General features: G+C 46.4%; 1 long non-coding RNA gene across 3 annotated transcripts in view; it reads right to left on the minus strand.

Moving 5' to 3' along the window:
• Positions 1-22,929, minus strand: part of LOC147576761 (uncharacterized) — a 65,424-nt gene that overhangs the window by 34,670 nt on the left and 7,825 nt on the right. For all 3 annotated transcript variants that reach the window (XR_015241095.1, XR_015241093.1, XR_015241094.1), the window contains exon 3: positions 203-408. This is a non-coding gene — a long non-coding RNA (uncharacterized LOC147576761). The remainder of the gene's footprint in view (positions 1-202; positions 409-22,929) is intronic.

Consider the following 22,929-nt stretch of genomic DNA (forward strand, 5'->3'; position numbering starts at 1 on the left):
CAGGTGATCAACATACCCAGTGTCCCAGGAAGGTGTCTGTTATCCCATGAGGCAGTATGCTAGAAGGGTCACAAGGGAGGTGGGAACAAAGAGCAGTGGAGTTCGGAGGAGGGAGTGATGGTTTTCAGCCAGAAAGAGGTAGTGACAGGTGGGCAGGGCCACGACGGAAGGGCAAGGTTTTGCAAAGGAGAGAAGTACTCACCCATTGTAGGTTCTCTATTGCTGTATGGTGGGCTATGCCCAAACTGAATGGCTGAAGAAGCGAGGAGTTATTATTTTCCACAATCCTGTGGGTTGGCCAGGCTCCAAGCAGCTGCGTTCCGCGGGGGGCTGGGCCCACTGGGGGGCTGGCTGAGGTGGGCACGGGGCCCCTCCCCATACTGATGGGTCTTCAGCATTCAGTCGTGCCTGGATTTTGGAAGGAAGAGAGCAAGGCTGCAAGATCTCTTAAGTGCTGGGCTGAGCAACGTGCACAGTCACTTCATCGTATTCTGTTGATCAAAGCAATTCATGAGGCGCCCCCCCCCACTAGTTTCAGGGGTGAGGAATAGACTCCACCTCCGCCTGGGAGGAACATCAATGTCACAATACAAAAGGCTGGAGTTTGGAGAAGGGATTCTGTGGCCATCTTTGCAAACAATCTACCAAACAGTTGTAAATGAAAGCCTGCAGCAGAATTTCTGCCTTCCCCCACAAGTCTGAAGTTGGCTGTGTGCGGGTGACAAGAGCTGTAGTTCGTCCCCAGGGCCCCAGCTCAGCCTCCGCCTCTTGCCCCAATCTATCCTCAGTGACTAGCCATGGAGAGCTGTCTAAAACATAGATCTGGCTGTGTCAACCCCTACTCAATTCCCTTCTGTGGCTCTCCATTGTTCGTAGAGTTTGTATCAGCCTGGATCCCAAGGACCAGATGGCATGTTGAAGGCAGGATAATTTAAGGAGGGTTTGATGAGGGAACAATCTTCTGAGATGCATGGGAAACCACACAGGAGGGGCAGGTACACGAACTGGTAGAGTGCAGTGTGTCACATACAGGGGCCATCTTTGGCCAGGGATCATGAGCCTGGCAGGTGACCCTGCAGAGCAGGAGCCAGGAGTGGGCATTCCCACCTTCCTCTCTCCCTCCCTCTTCTGCCAAGGTTCCCTATTGCCCAAACCCAACTGCAAGCTGGAGGGCACAATGGCCTGTGGTTATAGTCCACACCGGTAGGTCTCCGGGAAAAAGCCAGATGGAGACAGGTGGCAAGTGGATCTGGAGGGGTTGATGGAAGACAGATGTCCACCTTAAGGCTCAAGCTTCTTAGCCTGCCATTCGCCACTCTTCCACCATCTGGCCCAGTTTTCTCCATCCTCACGTCCCCTCCTCCCTTAGCCTTGGGCTCCCATCACACGGAACCATTTGCAGTTACTTGTACCAGATGTGATCTCTTTCCTACAGGCTCCGCCCATGCTGTTCCCTCTGCCTGGAATGCCATCTCCCTCACCCCTCCTCCCCCTTTTTCTGGGAAATTCCCAGTCCTCTTTCAATACTGGTTTCCTCTGTTCGAGGAAGTCTTCCCTAATGCCCCCGGTCGAGGTAGGGTTCCACCGGGGGCCCCAGACTTCCCCCTTCCTCTGCCACAGCACTCAGCACCCGGGTGGCTGCTGGGTGGTCACAGCCCTGTGCATGATACTCCTGCCTTCAGCGATCCCCCTCCAGTCTACCCACATATAGCACCTACCTCTGCTCTCTGAACAAAAACCCAGCTCCCTGAAAGGGTCTCCAATGTCTCAGGCTAATGACTATACTCTTCCTCGGCCTCTGAGGGCTACACCACGCTGTGTGCTGTTACACAAGGTAGGGCTGCCTGCCTGGTCCCAGAGAGGGTCCCCCAGATGCGTGGGGCACAGTTTGAGCATAGATCAGAGGACAGAATGCTATCCATGACCTCCTGGCCTGGCCGGGATGGGGGAAGAGGTGACCAGGAGATTTGAGAAAGGGAGTGGTGAGAGACTTGGGGGGGGGGGGGCAGAGGGCAGAGAATTCTCCCCTTTTCACAATGACCTTGGGTGCCACATGTGGACGACGATAGCAGGACAAGAAAGAATAGAGCCTGATCTCGAGAGAAGGCTGCCCCAGACATCTGCCCAGACTTTGAGTAAAACATGGTCTTTTCCCATGTTCATTATAGTGGTTGGCCTCCCCAGCTAATAACCACGTGTCAAAGCTGCACCTATCAACGTACCTCCTAACTGACATCTCCTCGGGGCCTCTCAGAGCCTGCCTCAGGGGCCTCCACATCATGTGGGAAGACAGTGGCCCGACCCCAGCCCACACACAGATAGATTCAGACAGTCAGAGGATGACAGGATTTGGCAGGTGTAGTAGACAGGGTCAGAGGCCCTCAGGTGTGGGGTGAGCTGGAGTCTCTTCTAGAAACCAGGCTGCCCTTTGGCCTGGGAAAAGGTTCTCAGATGCCATTACCCACAGGGAACAAAGGGCCCACTGGGCCCAGCCTGTCTGACACTGCTTTATGGTGACGGGTAGGACAGGGGTCAGCCAGCACAGCACTGCCAGCAGCCACGTGGCATGGGCCAAGTGCTGGCCTCACAAGGGGCCTCACTGGGCTTTGCCAGGGTTCAGGAGGAGGCTGAGGCATGAAGGATGGAAGCTGCTGAGTGAGCAGAGGCAGGGAGGATGGGCGGTGCAGGGCACACGTGGGTGATGGTCGCTGTTGTGGATCAGGGGGCAAGAGTGAGGCTTCCGGGACGGGAGACTGGGGCTTTAGGCTTTTGTTCGGCAAACTTTGATTGAGGGAGTGGTGAACAAGGCGGCCAGGTCCCTTGACTTTGCCTTGCCTCCTCTGTGGGGGGACTCAAATGTCCAGTCAAGGAGTCAGGAATTTATCCTCGAGGTAGGGAGGAGACCTGGAAGGTCCTGGAGCTGGAGTGGGTCATGGGCAGGACCAGATGTCTTGGGCTGAACTGGGCATCTGTCTTAATGACCTCACCGAAGGGCAGTCAGCACGCTGAGGCACTTACTGAGAACCTAGTACATGCTGGGCTCCGGGAGGATGCCTTACATGCATTATCTCAACGATATTGACAGTGACGCCCACTCTTATAATAAATGAGGATCGTGTGTCAGGGAGGTTAAAGGACTTTCTGGAATCCTGGTCTCAGTATGAAGGCTGTCTGCCCAGACAGCTATTTCGTGCTGCTCCCACTCTGCCTAGTTCTTCTCAAACTGGGCAGGATGGCACAATGGAGGTGGCCGGGCCGAGAAGAAGCAAGGCTTGCAGCACCCCTCCCGCCGGCTTGGCTGCGCCCCACCCCTCCCTGAGGCGTGGTTTCATCAGCTGTAAAGGCTTCACCATAAATGAGGATTCAATAAATGCTGGTTCTTCCTCACCCCTCCCCTTTGGAAATGCCAGGAAGTGGATTTCGAAAGACCCGGTAGAGCGTGTGGATCACAAATGAGGTTTGGGCTTTTCTTAGAGCCTAACTCTCTGCCGTCACTCCTTGCCAGAAAACGTGTAACCGGTTGAAGTGCTATGTTCACCCAGTTACATCTTCAGTGAGGGGATGAATGGAAATAGACGGGCCGGCAGGTTTTTCTAGGAGCCCCTTTTAACGGGGCACTGAAAAGAACAAAAACCAGCAGCAAACCCTGGGTCTATTAATAAAATGCCAACGATCACAATCAAAAGGGGCCTCTCCCTTTTAAAAATACAAACATTGTCAGAAGCTGGCATTTGCACATGCCTAGATCAATGCTTCTCAAAATGTCCGTGGCATAAGACCAGATGTGTGTGCGTGTGTGTGTGTGTGTGTGTGTTGGGGTGGGGGTGGGGTTCTCTAATCCATCTTGGACCCATTCCTTTGTAAAATACAATATAAATTACCAGAAACATGAAATATGAGAACAAAGACAAACGTAGTACAAGTCCACGTTTTTATTCCTGCTTTCAACGGACATAAAATTACTCTGCTGCATTGCTCTGAAGTCTCTGAGCAGTGACTCTCGAATTCTGTACTTACTGTGTCAGGAACCGGTAACAACGGGTTAATGGACACAGCCCAGTCCTCAGACCACACTGGAACAGCACTGCCCCAGAGCTCACCGGGGGAGACTAATTACTGGTATCAGAAGATTGTTGTGAATTAAGGTCCACGAGACCGCTTGGTGAACTGCGAAGTGCTGTATGAGGATTGGCGGGGGCTGAGGTCTTAGCCACTCATACACGGGTAAGCTGAGGGGGCTCTGAGAAGGGAAAGACTGGCCTGAAGGCACGTAGCTAGAAAGAGTTCAACAGGGGACTGGTCTCCGCTCTCATCCAGCGTTCTCTCCACTCTGCCTGGTGAAGTGGATACTGGAGTGCGCCACCCAGATGCACCTTCGAGAAAGGACACGCTGTGCCAGGTGCAGACAGCTGCCTCCACCAGGACACTGATCCGATGACTGATCCGGAAGGGACATAAAGGCTGGACCACTTTAGCCCAGATCAGGACAGCTCTGATGGGCCATTTCTGTTCCACTTCTCCCTCTGCCCAATTCTGCTGCCTTCCCTCCTTTCTGTAGGTGTAGACCCCAAGGGCCGACATCCCAGAGGCTAAGCAACCTCTCAGAATCCACTTCCTGGGGAACATAACCTGTGACATCATGCACATATAAAGAGTTACATCTCAGTGTGAGGCTCAGAGAGATTCACTAACTTGCCACAGTATTTACATGGTTTTTAAGTAGTTGGAGTCAGGATTTAAATCTAGCTCTGATGGCAAAGCCAGTGCCCTTTGCCTTATGAGTGAGATCTCCTGACTACCAGGTTGGGAAACAAAGGAAAGGATCAGAAAAATTGGATTTAAGTTGGGAAATTTAAAGTAACTCTATTCAAAATGGCACACCAGGGGCGCCTGGGTGGCGCAGTCGGTTAAGCGTCCGACTTCAGCCAGGTCACGATCTCGCGGTCCGTGAGTTCGAGCCCCGCGTCGGACTCTGGGCTGATGGCTCGGAGCCTGGAGCCTGTTTCCGATGCTGTGTCTCCCTCTCTCTCTGCCCCTCCCCCGTTCATGCTCTGTCTCTCTCTGTCCAAAAAAAAAAAAAAAAAAAAAAAAAAAAAAACGTTGGCAAAATGGCACGACATTTTGGCAATTTTTTAAAAGTGAAATATAGACTTAGTATACAGGACAACAATCATGTTTCTAGGTATTTACCCAACTGAACTGAAAACAAGTCCTCACATGGGGCCCCTGGGTGGCTCAGTTGGTTAAGTGTCCAACCTTTGATTATGACTCAGGTCATGAGCCCAGGGTCATGGGATTGAGCCCCTAACTGGGCTCTTCACTGAGCATGGAGCCTGCTTAGGATCTCTCTCTCCCTCTTCCTCTGCCCCTTCCCTGCTGGCACATGCTCCCTCCCTCTCTCTCTCAAAAATTTTTTTAATTAAATTAAAGTATTAAAAAGAAAAAAACAAGTCCTCACAAAAACCTGTACATCAATATTTACATCAGCTTTATTCATAATCAGAAAAATTGGAAGCAACCAAAATATCCTTCAGAAAGTGAAGGGATAAATAAACTGGGACATCCAGTACAGTGGAATACTACTCTGAAGTAAAGAGGAATGAGCTGTTTATTAATTCATACACCAACATGGATGAATCTCAGATGCATTGCGGTAAGTGAAAGAAGCCAGAGTGAAAAGGCTATTTGATTCCATTCATATGACATTCTGGAAGATGATAAAATACAGGAATGGAAAGCATATCAGCAGTTGCCAGGGATTTAGAAAGGGTGAGCTTTTGACTAAAAGAAGCACAGGGGAGGGGGCACCTGGGTGGCTCAGTTGGTTAAGCGTCTGACCTCAGCTCAGGTCATGATCTCACAATTCATGAGTTCGAGCCCCGTGTCGGGCTCTGTACTGACAGCTCAGAACCTGGAGGCTGTTTCAGATTCTGTGTCTCCCTCTTGCTCTCTGCCCCTCTCCCACTCGTGCTCTGTGTTTCTCTCTCAAAAATAATAAAATAAACATTAAAAAAAAGAAGGATAGGGGATTCTTTAGGGTGGTAGAATGGATCTGTATGGTATTGTACAGGTGTATAAATGACACTATGTATTTCTCAACACCCGCAAAGAGTAAACATTAATGTATAGAAATTAAATTTTAGAAACCAACCAAGGAGTCTGGGAATTCCAAGATGGAATGTGGACTTGTGAGAAGAGAATCTTAAACCTGTATTATAAATGTATGAGAAAACCTCACTGAAGGGAGGGAGTTGGGGGTAAAGGATGGTCCTAGGCAATCTTGGAAAATAGTGTTTTGACCGGAAGCTGTAAGACTAATGTTAAAGTAAGTTATAAATAAATGCCATGCTGTAGTGAAAGTTGGATTTCCCTTGGGGATATGGGTTAACAATTTGGAAATGGCTGTATGGTACACTGAGAGGACACAAAGAGGTAAGTGGATGGTGGGAGTCAGTTTTCTCACTGTTGGAGAGGGAGGTTACAGATACGCAAAGAAGGAAGGCTAGAATGATCCATGTGTAAGACATTACAGTGGGAGACATCTGTATGAGTTCATGTTTAGTTTGATATAGATACAAATGTATAGATACAGAAATCTCCTTAAGTATGTATGTATGCATGGGTTAGCACACACACTTGTATTTCCCGGCTCTGTCTTCTGAAAATGCCTAGAAACAATGTCACCCCGGTAGCATTCTTGGGCAGGAAAATACAAGATGAGCCTGAAGCATCTTGTAGTGTCAGAACGTAAGGAAGTGCTCAAAAGATAAAATGATGGGAGCATCTCAAAGGAACACAGGGACCAAACGGAAAAAGCTGCCGATGGCCCTGGCTGGAACAATTCAAGCAACAAGACCAATATTTGGATTATGTAAACGAATGATTGAATAATAATAAATAGATGGGGGAGAAGAGCAAAATTTCTCCTACAGAAGAATCCCAAATACTGAATGTAGATCCTCGGCCCTCAGGGAGGTGGAACATTACCCTCCCCACTTGAAGTGGGGTATGCTTAGTGGCTTGTTTCCAAGAGTAGAGTATGGACATAGTTGGCGACAGGGGAGAGAAGGTGAGTAACTTTACCGTGGAAAAACCTGGCAAACATCACATCAGCCTGGTGACCGAGGTCAACATCAGTTGGAAGTCACGTTGGCATTATGTGCCCTTGATACGATGTGATGAGAATGGCACCTCACTTCTGTGGTCCTCCCCCCGCACCCATAACCCCAACCTGACTAGGAGAACAACATCAGATAAATCCAAATTGAGTGACCCTCTTTTCGCAAGATACCTGGCCAGTACTCCTCAAAAGTGAAAGTCATCCAAAAACCAAGGACAATCAGAAACAGTTACAGACCAGAGGAAGCTAAGAACACATGACAGCTACCTGTACTGTGGTCTCTTGGATGGACAGATAAAGATCATTAGGAAAAACTCGTGAAGTTCAAATAAAGTTGGGGATTGTAATAGTACTGTACCAATCTTGGCTCTTTAGTTGTGACGAATGCACAATGTAACGTAAGATGCTAACAATGAGGAAGCTTGGGGGGGGTGGTATATAAGAACTCTCTAAGCTGTCTCTGCAACTACTCTGTCCATCTAAAACTGTTCCAAAATTCACAAGTTTATTTAAATTAAGAAAAATTGCCATGGGATGCCTTAGCAGTTTTCTGAGGCTGCTGTAACAAATGACCGCACATTTGGTCACTTGAGACCACAGAAATTTATTCTCTCACGGTTCTGGAGGCATCTGAACTTGGTTGCACAGTGTCAGTTTTACAAAAAGTCCACGGGGCTGTGCTCCCTCTGGAGACTCTAGGGAAGAGTCTGTTTCCTTGCCTTTTCCAGCTTCTAGAACCGTATAAATTCCTTGGCCTCATGGGCTCTTCCTCTGTCTCCAAAGCCAGGAGAGGGGCACCTTCAAATCTTCCTCTCTTTCTATTGTCACATCACCTTCCGCTTTCTGTAGCTAGTAGAATCCCTCTGCCTCTCTCTTATAAGGATACATGTGATTGTGTTCAGAGCCCATACAGATAACCTAGGATAATCTTCTCATGTCAGGACCCATAATTTAAAAACATCTGCAACTTCTTTCTTCCCCATGTAAGGTAACATTCACAGGTTCTGGGGACTAGGACCTGGATATCTTCCATGGGGCCGTATTTTAGCCTATTAGAGATACCAAACAAGTTATGCATTCTCTCCAAGCCTCAGGTTCCTCATTCAGAAGTGATGTATGCAAATATATGTAAACGAGGAGGCCCGATCTGCCGCTACTGCTACCTGTGGAAGGCAGGAGCCTGAAGAGCATCCTGTCCCGGGCAGAGGAGTCCTGATATTATTCCTTCCCCACGTGCTCCGCTTCCCCCCTCCGCCCCCAAGTTAATGAGGTCCGTGGTGAGGACATGGGAGTATCGGGAAAGGAAACTCAGCTGGGAATCCTAAGGCTTGGGTCCAAATCTCAACTGTCAGCAACTTGCACTGTGACCTCGAACAAGTCACTTTCCATATCTAGGACAGAGTTCGACTCCATGAAACACGTGGACGTTAGCCCTGCCCTGGGAGAGGGCTAGAGAGAGGCCTCAGGTTCCCCTTGCCCTGAGATGTTATGATTACAGATGTTCATGCTTCCTATTGGCTGCAGGATCTCCGGCCCCTCCTAGTAACCAGCGTACGTTTTAACCAGAGGCCCCTGGAAGCGGTGACCTCTCTCACGGGGGTGGCAGTAATGGTGGAGGTTCAGATCTGTGATGTGTTGGGGGGGGAGGAGGGGACAGAAGAGCCTCCTTTGTGTCTCACTTGCTTCTACCCATCAGCCTAGAGCAGGTGTCTGCAAACTACAGCCTATGTTGGAATGACCCGGGAGCTAAGAGTGATTTTTACAGAGGACCATTTACAGTCAGTCAGATGGTAGGACACACCAACTTTGAGCCCCCATGAAGTGAAACGTCATCCCCCAAAAAACCCCACTCTTCTTCTTACCCGACCCGTGTTACAAAAAATGTGCTCTATTATTTACTTTGAGGTTTGTCAGTTAACATTTGGTGGAAATGTGTTTCCCCTCTTGTTTCTTCTCTTGGTTTCCTACATAATTTCTCTGATTTGCCTCTTGGCCTGCAAAGCTTCTGCCAGCCCCCACTCGATGATCTGCCCTATGCTCCATCTCAAATCTATCTTAAGCCATCCACAGATCCACCTTGCACTTTGGAGCCCCAAAGATCTTCCCATGTAGGTCTGACACAATCATTTCCCTGGTTAAAATTTCCCAGTGATATCTCCATGCCCTCTGGATGCCTCCTTGGGCTGGCTCACAGCAGGAGTGCGGCTGCTGCCTTCCCTCTGAGCTACTCCTACCCTCCTCTGGACTTGCTGAACTTCTTCCAGTCCCCGAGGGCACTTCGCTTCTCCTAGTGCCAGCATTTTGCACAAGCTCTTCCCTCTGCCTAAAATGCCTTTTACCCTACTCCCTTCCACCCCAATCCAATTCCTCTTGGTTTTTTAAGAGTCATTTTATTCACTTTTTTTTTCCATTTTTATTTTTGTCTTTTAAGAGTCATTTTAGACATCACCTCCTCCGAAAGCCTTCCCTGATCCCACCCCGTCCAGGCTTTTAGTGTCTCCACTGGGCTTCCTCAGTCTCCCGTTTCCTCAAAGCCCAGCACTGATCACACTTTTTTATTTAAAAAAAATTTTTTTTAACGTTTATTTATTTTTGAGACAGAGAGAGACAGAGCATGAACGGGGGAGGGGCAGAGAGAGAGGGAGACACAGAATCTGAAACGGGCTCCAGGCTCTGAGCCATCAGCCCAGAGCCCGACGCGGGGCTCGAACTCACGGACCGTGAGATCGTGACCTGAGCTGAGGTCGGAGGCTTAACCGACTGAGCCACCCAGGCGTCCCTGATCACACTTTTTAAATGCTTGTGACCTCCACTAGACTGGGAGCCCCCCAGAGCTGGGGTCAGTCTGATTCTGTGCTGATGGCCTTGGTTTTCAATGGCAATGATCCCACTGGTTCCTGTCATTCGGGGAGAAAGTCATGTCAGGAGCCCCAGTTCATTTTCTTCCCTGGACCACAGATCACCACCCATGCAGCAGAGGCCCCCTGGCCCACTGATGGACAAAGGCTTGGGTCAAAAGTGGGAGTGGAACCTTAGGGGACAAGAAGGGGGCAAGGGAGGCAGCAGCTAAGCTTCTAGACACTTCTATCAGTAGTCTACAAGCAACCCAGCCTGACACGAGCCTGGGCTGTGGGACGGGTGTGATCCGGACTTGATAGCCAAAGGTCAGTCTTCAGTGGCCAGCTGCAGCTGGCCTGGCTTTGGATCCTGCCCATCCCCCTACTTTGCCCTCCCCTGAAAGTCAGGAATAGAAAGGACCTGGCCGGCTATGCTTTTGCGGCAAGCTCGGGAATGTGTGTGCGCAAGTGAGTATGAATGTCTATGGAGGTGTTTCGGAATGTACGTGGGCGTGAATGTACACACCTGTGCGTGAGTCTGTGTGTGCCTGTCTGTGTACACCGGTGCGTTTGCTTCCATGCACACTCACACAAGTGTGTTCCTGTGCCCCATGTGTCTGAGTCTGCAGGACCGTGTGCATGGTACAGGCAGGAGTTGAGGCAGTAGAGGAGTGTCAAGCCCCCTTAAGCACCGCCCCCCCAGCCTGTGACATCTGGTTCTTTGAGGCTCCCCTGCATCCTCCATTCTCACGCCAAAGCTCTCACTCGAGCAACAGACTGCAGGCTCTCAGTCTATCAGCACCTTCACCCCTGTTCTCATCCATCTGGTACTACTGGGGAAGACCCAGAATCTGAAATGTTACAATGAATCCTGAGGGTGGTGCAGGGGACACTGTCAGCGCTCGACCAGAATCCCTTTGATCATTGCCGTGGGCCCCATTCCAAGTTTCTGTCAATTTCTCCTCCTAACCACCTGCCCTGCCTTGGGCTTCCGGGGACTACTTTTCCCCACAAGCAGAGGATGCCAAACACTTGGGAGTTCACACCTCCCCCCCCCAACCCCGATGACCCTTGGCCAAGACCAACTGGCGAAAGAAAGCCCAGTCGCCTTGCTCTAAGCTGCAGCACACACAGGAGCATTTTTGCAGGATCCCGCCACGGCTGCTCCTGGTCTGGATTCACACCCTGCTTAGCTTCTTGTCCTACTGGCCCAGCTCCCTCTCCAGTTCCTCCAGTGGGCATTCCTTCAATAAACCAGTCTTACAGGGGCTCCTCCTCTCAGGCTCCGCGTCTACCCAACACAGGGAGATGGGCTCAGAAACCTCTTGGCCCAACAATCCCCCCCACCCCACTGAACAAAGGGCGTTGAGGCCCAGAGAGGAGATGTGTGTCTCCAGACTTTTCCCCTCGGGCATGCTGTATTCCTGTCCTTCCTCTCTGCAGCCCCACCTAGCCACCACACTCCCCACCTTGCCTGCAGGTCCGAGGCCCTATGGGGACACTGCCAACTGCCTGGGGCTGGGAAGTTTTCTTTGGCCTACTCGGGTCCCCCATTCCTGAGAGTGTCCCCTTAAACCATCATCTCTTCTTGGAAAATAAAGCACCCGGAGTCAGAAAGGAGGAAGAAAGAAATCTTCCAAGGTGGAAGCCGGCCAGGCAGAAATCGCTCTGCCAATACCCTTCACCGCACTGCCTTCGAGAGTGCACAACTAGAAGGCAGATGGGGCTCCAGTGGACAAAATCTAGACCTTCTCTTTCTCAGATGAGGCTTCATTTGGTAGAAAGGTACCATTCTCAGTATTGGAAGACCTGGATCCCAATGACGACTCTGCCAATGCCCGGCTGAGCAACTTTAAGGGAGTCAACTGACTTTAAGGGACTCAATTTCCCCATCTGTGGAAGGCTATTTATGGAGCACGGTGAATCACGGCATTCAGAGCACAAGATTCAAGCCCCAAACCCTCTTCTTATGTGCAAGGCACTCTGAATGAGCCAGCTCCTTAACCTGTCTGTGTCTCAGTTTCCTCATTTGTCACTGGAGATGATGGCAGGACTGGCCCCAAGGTTTGCCGTGAGGATTAAATGGGCTCACACACGGGGAGCACTTGGCAGGTCCCTGGCACACAGAAAGCTTTGGGTAGCTGAGGGCTATTTGTGTTCAACCCCAGGGTTGCAGCACTAGCTGGGCCCTGTGGCCTCACTGACTTGACACAAATTCCTTTGTAAAAAGCCCGTGGACAAGGTCCAAAGGGAGCACCATCTGGTGGAAAGGAGAGTTTAAAGGGAAAGGGCTTCCCTCCTCTCTGTCCCCGCTGCACTGCCTCTAATGCCTCCCCTGGCTTCGGAAAGAAGACACAGTGTCCCTGGGAGCTCCAGGTCGGGGCTGGGTGCCTCGTGGGTCCTCACAACAGGTTGGCTAATCCAGGTAGGGATGGGTGTGTGTCTGTGCGTCTGGCAGGGTCCACTGAAGGGCACAGCCAAAGAGAAGTTTTTCACGTCTTCATTCAAGAGGACTCTCCTGACCTTGTCAGGCCAGGAAGTGGCAAAGGAGGACACCCTCTCTGTCCTGGAGATGCTCGCGTCTGGCCCCAGGGGAAAGGAGCAGCTCCAACTACCGGCCCCCCAGACTCCCTGCTCCCTGCTTTGATGGATCCTACCTGCCCTCCCACGGAGGGAGGCACAACGTGCTGGAAAAATGCAGGGGAGCAGCACCTCACTGCCTGGAGTTCATGGAAAAGCATTGGTTCAGGGAGTCTGGATCCTGGGTTCCCGCTCGGCTCCCCTCTTTGGCTCTCACTCTGCTATCAAACTGGAATCAACAATCCCGGACACACACACCCAAAGCAGCCCTCGTCGCAGCTACCTTCGATCCTGAATGCGAGTGAATTTCGAGGACGAAAGTGCTCTGTTGAACACGAGGGCTCTGATCACCCCTCTCCTGTGGTTTGTAATTCAGAGAAGTAGGCACCTTGATGTCTGTGGGCCAACGGCTCCAAAACTCTCTCTTGGCTCCCCCCTCCGCCCCCCTGCTCCCTGACACAGATTCAACCAGTCCCCGCCTGTCGGTTCAACCTGCGCTCCACAGAAGGACGCTCTGGTCCAGAGTTGGCCAGGGACTGAGCAAAGGACACACAGCAAGTGGAGGCCTGCTCGCCCCTTCCCCAGGCCCAGGCTACCTGGCCTGCCTGGCAGATCCTCTTACCAACATAAATGGATCAATACTTCATTTTACCCCGGATAGTGGGTAGTAGAAAGAACCTTGGAGACCATCAAGAGTCACAGTGACAGTGGTGTTACTTTTAGCATGGTGCTACTACCACTACTACCACTGGCCACCGCTAATGATGAGAGCGGCTAGTGTTGTGCGCCAGGCATCACAGAGAGAGGTAGGTCTTATTATCATCCACGTTGGGCAGATGAGGTAACTGAGGCAGAGACAGGTGGAGTAACTTGCCTGGAGTCACTCTGTTGTACAGGCTGGGGCTGGGATTCAGCTGCAGGCAGTCTGATCTTCAGCCCCCACCCTTACCCCTCTTCTAATGGGACTGCACTGTACATCTGGGGAGACAGAGGGGACATGTTCAAGGCCGCGCCGGAGGGACCCTCAGGCCCTGACAAACGGGCCCTGTAGACGGCAAGAGTGAGTCCTAATGAAGCGCTGTTCTGCTCCTGCTCAAGTTCATGCTTGGAGCTCTTCTGCTTGGAGTTCACACGACAGGCCCCCCCAAGACAGGCCACGTGAATGCCGTCACTTTGGGCAGGACACGGAAGAAAGGTGGCTGCTATACAAGGAGGTAGGAAGAAATCAGGTAAACTCGTGATGTGTCTCAAAGGTCTAGTGAGGCCCCGGCATGTCGGCTGGAAATAACCGAGAGCCTCGGAGAGAAGGGGAGTTCAGACTGGTTGCAGCTCTTCTCCACAGGCCTCTGCCAAGCACTTGCAAGAAAGACTGGGTGAAGCACTAGAGAGGACTGCCCTCCGTGGCTTTGGGCAAGTCAAAAAACCCCGATCCCTTGTTCTGACCCCTTCCTGACACTTCAAAAGCCTAAGCCCCCAGGGAGGGGACAGAAACCATTTTGTTCCCGGTCTGGGCAAAAACACATGGCCTCTGGAAGAAGGGTAGAAGCAGAATTCATCTGCTTCTTGGGGGAGGGGTAGGAAAAACCTTGCTGCCTCCAGGACACAGAGGCCAAGATCCATTGTTGTCATACAAAACCTGGAAAAAAACCTCTCTCCTGGGAGAGGACAGGAAATGTCTCTCGTCTAGGAATCCTGCAAAGATACCAAGCAGAGGTGGGCTACCACCGGGAGAGGGGCAGGAAACCCTTTCCTCTACAAGCCCAACTGCAGATACAAGGCAACAGATAGTTGTCATGGGGAAGAGGCTCAGGAATGCTGAGATAACCCTTCCTCCAAGACCAAGGTATACAGGCCTGCTCAACACCCAGTTGAACCTGCACAATAGAGAACTCACTGAACCCGCCATGACCCTAGCACAGGGTAACAAGCCAACAGCAGTGTTCACTCAGGGGGGGCGAGAGCATGGAGACAGCTGCCCCCCATGGCACAGGACTACAGGGACTATAGGCAACTGAGAGATGGGTAAGAGCACTCGGAAAGCCTTTGTCCAAATTTTAAAATTTGTTCTTGAAAGGTCACTATAAAGAAACTGAATAGTTGGGGCACCTCGGTGGCTCAGTCGGTTGAGCATCCAACTCTTGGTTTTGGCTCAGCTCATAGTTTGTGAGTTTGAGCCCTGCAGTGGGCCCTGTACTGACACCATGGAACCTGCTTGGGATTCTCTCTCTCTCCCTCTCTCTATCTGCTCCTCCTCCACTCTCATGTGTGCCTGCTCTCTCTCTCTCTCTCTCTCTCAAAATAAATAAAACTTAAAAAAAAAGAAACTGAACAGTCAACCCACAGAATGGGAGAAAATATTTGCAAAGCATATATCTGATAAGGGACTGATATCTGTAATATATAATATTTATAAAGAACGCTTACTACTCAACAATGAAGAGACAACCCAATGAAAGGACCAAGGACAAAGGATGTGAATAGATATTTCTCCAGAGAAGATGTAGGAGTGGCCAGTAAGCATGAGAAAAGGTGCTCAATATCCCTAGGCATCAGGAAAATGCAAATCAAAACCACAGCGAGGTACCACTTCACACCCACTAGAATGGCTAGAATCAAACAGAAAATAACAAGTGTTGGGAGGAGGTAGAGAAATTGGATCTCTCAAATACTGCTGGTAGGAGTGTAAGGTGGGGGAGGCACTCTGAGAAGCATCTAGTGGTTCTTCAAAAAGTTCAACAGAGTTACTGTTTGACTCAGCAGTTCCACTCCTAGGTATAGACCAAGAAAAAGGAAAGAATGTTTATGCAAAAAATAAATTAAAAAAAATTTTTTAAGGCTTATTTATTTTTGAGAGAGAGACAGAGACAGAGTGTAAGCAGGGGAGGGACAGAGAGAGAGAGGGAGACACAGAATCCAAAGCAGGTTCCAGGCTCTGAGCTGTCAGCACAGAGCCCGACATGGGGCTCGAACTCACAAACTGCGAGATCATGACCTGAGCTACAATCAGATGCTTAGCCGACTGACTGAGCCACCCAGGCACCCCTGTTTATGCAAAAATTTGTACATGAATGTTGATAGTGATAGAAACATTATTCATCAGAGCCAAAGGGTGGAAATAACCCATACACCTGTACCAACTAATAGATAAACAAAGTATAGTACTTATACAATGGAATGTTATTTGACCACAAAAAAAACACAAAGACTGTCTTAATCCACTGAGGCTACTATAACAAAATACCACAGACTGGCTAACTTATAAACAACACAGTTCTTTTTCACAGTTCTGGAGACTAGAAGTCCAAGATGAGGGTGCCAATGTTGATTGGGTTCCAGTTGCAGACCAATGGCTTCTTGTTGTGTCCCCGCAGGGTAGAATGGACCAGGTAGTTCTCTGGTCTCTCATGAGGACATTAATCCCAATGAGGAGGGCTCCCCCCCTCATAAATGAACCACCTTCCCCAAAATCCACCTACTACCATCACCTTGGGAATTAGGTTTTCAACATTTGAATTTTGGAGGAACACTCACATTTAATCTTTAGCAAGGAAGAACCTTAAAAACATGCTAAGTGAAAGAAGCCAAACACAAAGGATCACATCTACATGGTTCTATTTATAGGAAATGTCCAGAAGAAGTAAATATAGAGAAATGGAAATAGAGGAGAGGTTGTTTAGGGTTGGGAGAGATGCGGGGAGTGGGAAGTGAGAGGTAAAGGGTATAGGATTTCTTTTTTAAAAAATTAATTGTGAGGCGCCTGGGTGGCTCAGTCGGTTAAGCGTCTGACCTCGGCTCAGGTAATGATTTCACGATACGTGAGTTTGAGCCCTCGTCGGGCACTGTGCTGATAGCTCAGAGCCTGGAGCCTGCTTTGGATTCTGTGTCGCTCTCTTGCTCTGCCCCTCGCCTGCTCATGCTCTGTCTCTGTCTCTCTCTCTCTCAAGAATAAATAAACATTAAAAAAAAAAATTTAAATTAATTGTGGTCAAATACACAGAACATGAAATTTACCATTGTAACTTTAAAGTGTACTATTCAGTGGTATTAAGTACATTCACAGTGTTGCGTAACCAACACCACTACCCAGTTCCCAGAACTTATTCATCCCCCCAACGGAAACTATACCTATTTTCCCTTCCCTCCAGTTGCCCTGGCAACTGCATGGTGTTTATGTTTTTGTTTTTGAGGCAATAAAGATGTTTTGTAATTAACTGTGGTGATAGTTGTACAATTCTATGAATATACTAAAATCCACTGAAACGTACACTTTACATGGTGAATTGTATGGCATGTGAATTATATTTTAATAAAGCTGTTGAAAGAAAGAAAGAAAGAAAGAAAGAAAGAAAGAAAGAAAGAAAGAAAGGCTGAGAAGAGCCCTCTGACAGTCCTCTAAGCACAAGTTATAGGAGGCAATCATTGGAGACATTGGAAACCTAACATGTCTTAAGGGCACCTGGCTGGCTAAGTCAGTGGAACATGTAACTCTGGATCTCAAGGTTGTGAGTTTGAGCCCCATGTTGGGGGTAGAGATTACTCAAAAATAAAATCTTTTTTAAAAAAATTTTTAACATTATTTTATTTTTGAGAGACAGAGAGAGACAGAGCATGAGCGGGGACAGGCAGAGAGGGAGGGAGACACAGAATCCAAAGCAGGCTCCAGGCTCTGAGCTGTCAGCACAGAGCCCGACACGGGGCTCAAACCCACAAACTGTGAGATCATGACCTGAGCTGAAGTTGGACGCTTAACCAACTAAGCCACCCAGGCACCCCAAAAATAAAATCTTTAAAACCCAGCCCAGCTCCTGACCAGACTGACTCCAATATCACATGAACTGTCTAAAAGAAAAAGAGGCATGCCCGCTTCCAGACATAAATTCTATTTGCCACAGTTTCTTCTCTTTTTCTACACGAGAGTTTGCATTCCATCAAAAAATAGGACATATTTATTTAAAAAATAAAAAGACTGGGCTGATGGCTCAGAGCCTGGAGCCTGTTTCCGATTCTGTGTCTCCCTCTCTCTCTGCCCCTCCCCCGTTCATGCTCTGTCTCTCTCTGTCCCAAAAATAAATAAACGTTGAAAAAAAAAATTTTTTTTTTAAAAAAATAAAAAATAAAAAGAAAGAAAAAATCCATTATCAAGAAATAAAACACAAAGCAGAACCAGACAGAAAGATGACAGGAACTAGATGTTGGAACTATAAGACAGAGACATTAAGTATAATTATTAAATGAAGGATCGAGAGGAAACAATAGGCAGCCTGTAGAAACAGATGGGAGATTTTAGCACAGAGATGAACACTGTAAACTAGAAGAATCAAACGAAATGTTAGAAATAAAAAATATATATATCAGAGATGAAGAAATCCTTTGATGAACACCCAGCAAACTGGAAACAACCAGAAAAGAACCAGTGAATTTGAATCTAGGGCAGTGGAAATCATCCAAAATGAAACCTACAGAGAAAAAAGAGTGTGGGTGGGGAGAGAGAACACAGCATCCAAGAACTCTGGGATAATATCAGATGGTCAAAATATGCATGTAATTGGAGTCTCAGAAGGAAAAAGGAGAAGGAGGAAGGAAGAGAAAATATTCAAAGAGATAATGGCTGAAAATTTTGCAAATTTAATGAAAGATAACAAATCACAGAAGCAGGAATTCTAGAGAATATCAAGCAGGACAAATACAAAGCACTTACACACCAAGATGCACAGATCAACTTTCAAAAACCAAACACAGAAAGGAAATGTGAGAGGCAGCCAAAGAAAAAATGAAATATTATATAAAAAAGGACAAAAGTAATTATCACTGTGGATTCTTGTCAGAATCTGTGCAAGTCAGAAGACAATGGAGTGACATCTTTAAAGTGCTGAAGGGCAGAGCTATCATCTCAGAATTCTATTCCAATTAAAATACCTTTCAAAAGTGAAGGTAGCAATGCCCGGGTGGCTTAGTCAGTTAAGCGTCCAACTCTTGATTTCAGCTCAGGTCATGATCTCACGGAGCCCAGCATGGAGCCCCGCATGGGGATCTGTGCTGTCAGAGGATTGTTTGGGATTCTCTCTCCCTCTCTGTCTCTGCCCCTTTCGCCTGCTTGTGCTCTCCCCCACTCCCCCTCAAAATAAATAAACTAATTTTTAAAAGTGAACTATAATAAAGACTTTTTAAAAACAAACTGAGAGAATACATTGCCAGCAGATGTGCACAACAAGCAACATTAAAAGATGTTCTTTAGGTGGAATGCATATAATAGCAGATGGAAACCTGGATTTACACAAAGAAATGAAGACTGAAGGAAATTGTAAAACAATAACAAAAAAAGGTAAATATCAAAAAACTTTATTCTTATTTTTCGTCACTTTAAAAGATCAGTGATCATCCAAAGCAAAAATAGTAACAACATACAGGGTTTATAGTATCTGTAGAAGTAAAATATATAAGAAAAATAGCCCACAGAATAGGAGTGAGGAAATGGAAATATACCATTGTAAGACTCGTTTGCCTGTACATGAAATGGCACACTATTATTCAAAGATAGACTGCTTAAGTGCAAGTTGTATATTGTGAACCCCAAATCAACCACTAAAAACTTTTTAAAGAGGTACAGTAGTAGAATTGAATGGAATTATAATAAAATGCTAAATTAATCCAAAATAAGGCATGAAAAGAGAAAAAAGGATATGGGATCAGATATCAAAAATAGAAAACCAGCAAGGGAGTGTGTTTAAATCCAGCCATGTCAATAATTATATAAATGGTGAACGATCTTGTTAAACATCCAATTAAAAGGCAGAGATTGTCAAATAGGACTTTTTTTTCTTAGAGAGAGTGCTAACAGAAAACGTGCAGAGGAAGAGGGAGAAAATCTAGAGCAGGCTCCAAACTCAATTACAGAGGCCGTTGTAGGCTCCACCCCATGACCCTGCGATCATGGCCTGACCCGAAATCAAGAGTCAGAGATTCAACGAACTGAGCCACCCAGGCGCCCCTGGATTTTTTTTTAAAGACTCAATTATATGCTGTCTATAAGAACCTCACTTTTATGTATTACTTTAAGCACCTCACTTAATTTACTTGTTTTTGAGTGTAGTTGACACACAATGTTACATGAGTTACAGGTGTACAACATAGTGATCGGACAAGTTCATACGTTATGCTGTGCTCACAAGTGTAGCTATCAGCTCTCACCCTACAACACTATTATAGTATCACCGACTACATTCCTTATGCTGTGCCTTTTATTCCCTTGACTTATTTCCATAAGTCATTCCATAACTTACATTCCATAACTGGAAGCTTGTATCTCCCACTCTTCACCCATTTCGTCCATCCTCTGCTCCCCTCCCCTCTGGCTACCATGTTTGTTCTTTGAATTTATAGTTCTGATTCTGTTTTTTGTTTCTTCATTTAGTTTTTTAGATTCTACATATGAGTGAAACCATATGGTATTTGGCTTTCTCAGTCTGACTTATTTTACTTAGTATAATACCCTTAGTATAATACCCTCTAGGTATGATAGCAAGATCTCATCCTTTTTTATACCTGGGTAATAGTCCATTGTATACTTACACTACATCTTCCTTATCCATTTGTTTACCAATGGACAGTTAGGTTACTTCTATAACTTGGCTGTTGTTAGTAATGCCACAATACACATAGGGATGCATATATCTTTTCAAATTAGTGTTTTCATATTCTTTGGGTAAATACCCAGTAGTGCAATTACTGGATCATATAGTATTTCTATTTTTAATTTTTTGAAGAACCTCCATACTGTTTTCCACAGTGGCTATATCAATTTACATTTCTACCAACAGTATACAAGGGCTCCTTTTTCTCCACATCCTCACCAACACTTGTTATTTCTTGTCATTTTTATTTTAGCCATTCTTACAGGTGTAAGGTAATATCTTATTGTGGTTTTGATTTGTATTTCCTTGATGATGAGTGATGTTGAGCATCTTTTCAAGTGTCTGTTGACCATCTGTATGTTAAGGACCTCACTTTAAATATAAAAACATACAAAAGGGTTGGAATAAGTCACACCATGCAAACACTAATCAAACACTAATCAAAAGAAAGTTGGTGGCTATATCAGGCAAAGTAGATTTTAGAGCAAGGAAGATTACCAGAAATAGAGAGGGATATTATACAATGATAAAGAGGCCAATTTGTCAAGAAGACATAATAATCCTAAGCAAACAGAGCCTAATAACATATCTTCAGAATACATGAAGCAAAACCTGATAGAATTGAAAGAGAAAATAGATAAAACCACAGTTATACTTGGAGACTTCAAATTTCCTCTCTCCATTCAGTAATTGATAGAAAAATTAAACAGAAAATCATAAGGATATAGAAAACCCAAATAACAATATCAGACTTGACCTGACATTTATAGAACACTATATACAGCATCAGCAGAATAGACACTTGTTTCAAGCGTACATTAAAGATTTGGGGGAAAAAATAAAGAGATTTGCCTAGACAGACCGTATTACCATTTTCTGTCCATGAAACAAACCTCAAACAATTTAAAAGAATTGAAATCACATGAAGTACATTTTCTAATCAAAATGGAATCAAACTAGAAATCAATAACAAAAAGATATCTGAAAGATCCCAAAATATTTAGAAACAATACACTTCTAAATAAACAATGGGTCAAGAAGAAAGTACAAAGGAAATTTTAAAATATTTTGAACTGAATGGGGGCACCTGGGTGGTTCAGTCAGTTAAGCATCTGACTCTTGGTTTTGGCTCAGGCGTTATTTCACAGTTTGTGGGTTCAAGTCCCATGTCAGGCTCTCTGCTGGCAGTGTAGAGCCTGCTTGGGATTCTCTTTCTCTGCCCCTCCCCAACTTGCACTGTCTCTGTCACTCTCAAAATAAATAAATGAACTTTATATCTATACATAGATATAGATACAGATATAGATATAGATATAGATTAGATATATAGATATATCTGAATGAAAATGAAAACACAACATATCAAAATTTATGGGATGCAGCTAGAGTAGTTTGTAGAAGGAAATTTACAGCATTAAATGCTTATGTTAGAAAATAAGAGGGGCATCTGGGTGACTCAGTCGGTTAAACATCTGACTTTGGCTCAGGTCGTGATCTCACAGCTTGTGAGTTTGAGCCGCATCAGGCTCTGTGCTGACAGCTTGGAGCCTGAAGCCTGCTTCGGATTCTGTGTCTCCTTCTCCCTCTACCCCTCCCCCACTCACACTCTGTCTCTCTCTCTCAAAAATAAATAAACATTAAAAAATTTTAGAAAATAAAGGCTTGGAATCAATAATCTAAACTAAAGAAAAAGAAGAAAAAATTATTTCTGAAGCAAGCTGAAGGAAGGAAATAATAAAGATAAGAGTACAAATAAATGAAATTGAAATGAGAAAATCAGTGAAACTGAAGATTGTTATTGGAAAAATAAATAAGATTGAGAAAACTCTAGTCGGATTGGTCAAGAGAAAAAGAAAAAGAAAAAAATTGTCAATATTAGGAATGAAAAAGAGACATCACTACAGATCCTATAGATAGTAAAAGGACAATTATGAACAAGTGTGTGCCAATATATCAGATATCTTAGTTGAAATGTCCTAATGAAGAGGTCTCAGAGTGGTCAAGCCATTTCTTTCTCCCTCTGTGCCTGGCATAATACTGAAGTTTGTGCAGACAAGAAGGGAAATGCAGACCACAGAGTGTCCAAACTGCTGTAGAGAACAATCCTTTAGGCTCAAAGGGGATAGCTTGGCAAAGGCCACACCAAGCTAGCTGCCCCTGTTCAAATTCCCCTGAATTTATTTTCAAGCCTGAGCCTCTTTCTCAATACCAGGTACACAAGAAGGGAAAACCATGACTTAATTCTGGGGATTGCTCAATGGCAGTGTTGGAAAATCCCCAGATTTAAATGATCCTTCCTGCCCAAGCCACCTCCACAGCACCCTCTTAATATAGGACTGAGGGGTAGCTAAAAACCTGGGTTCAGCTTTTCTCATTCTCCCTCTCCTTTTCCTCCCTTTCTCCCGTCCATCCAGGCCCAGGTGAAATAGGACAAATGTGGGTTTGTCATCAGACCAACTACAATACCAGTCTCAGCCCTTTTCTCACTAAATATCACCTCCCTAAACTTCAGTTTCCTCATCTTTAAGATTGTTGTGAACTCCCATTTCCAGGGTTTTGAAGGTTGTAAAGGATGCATATACAGTGTTATGTACAAGGTCAGGGCTAAATTCATATCAATCTCTGGTCTCTTCCCTATAAGACCCCTTTTTGAAAATTCCAATGAGGACTGTACTGCCTCTTCTTAATTTGACCTTGAACTTCAAAAGCTCTAGGAGGTTAAGGACATGGTCTGATATCTCCTCACCATTATATCTCCAGT

This window comes from Puma concolor, chromosome D1, assembly GCF_028749965.1.
Source record: "Puma concolor isolate L17-30 chromosome D1, mPumCon1.1.hap2, whole genome shotgun sequence".
In the NCBI taxonomy this organism is placed as follows: Eukaryota; Metazoa; Chordata; class Mammalia; order Carnivora; family Felidae; genus Puma; species Puma concolor.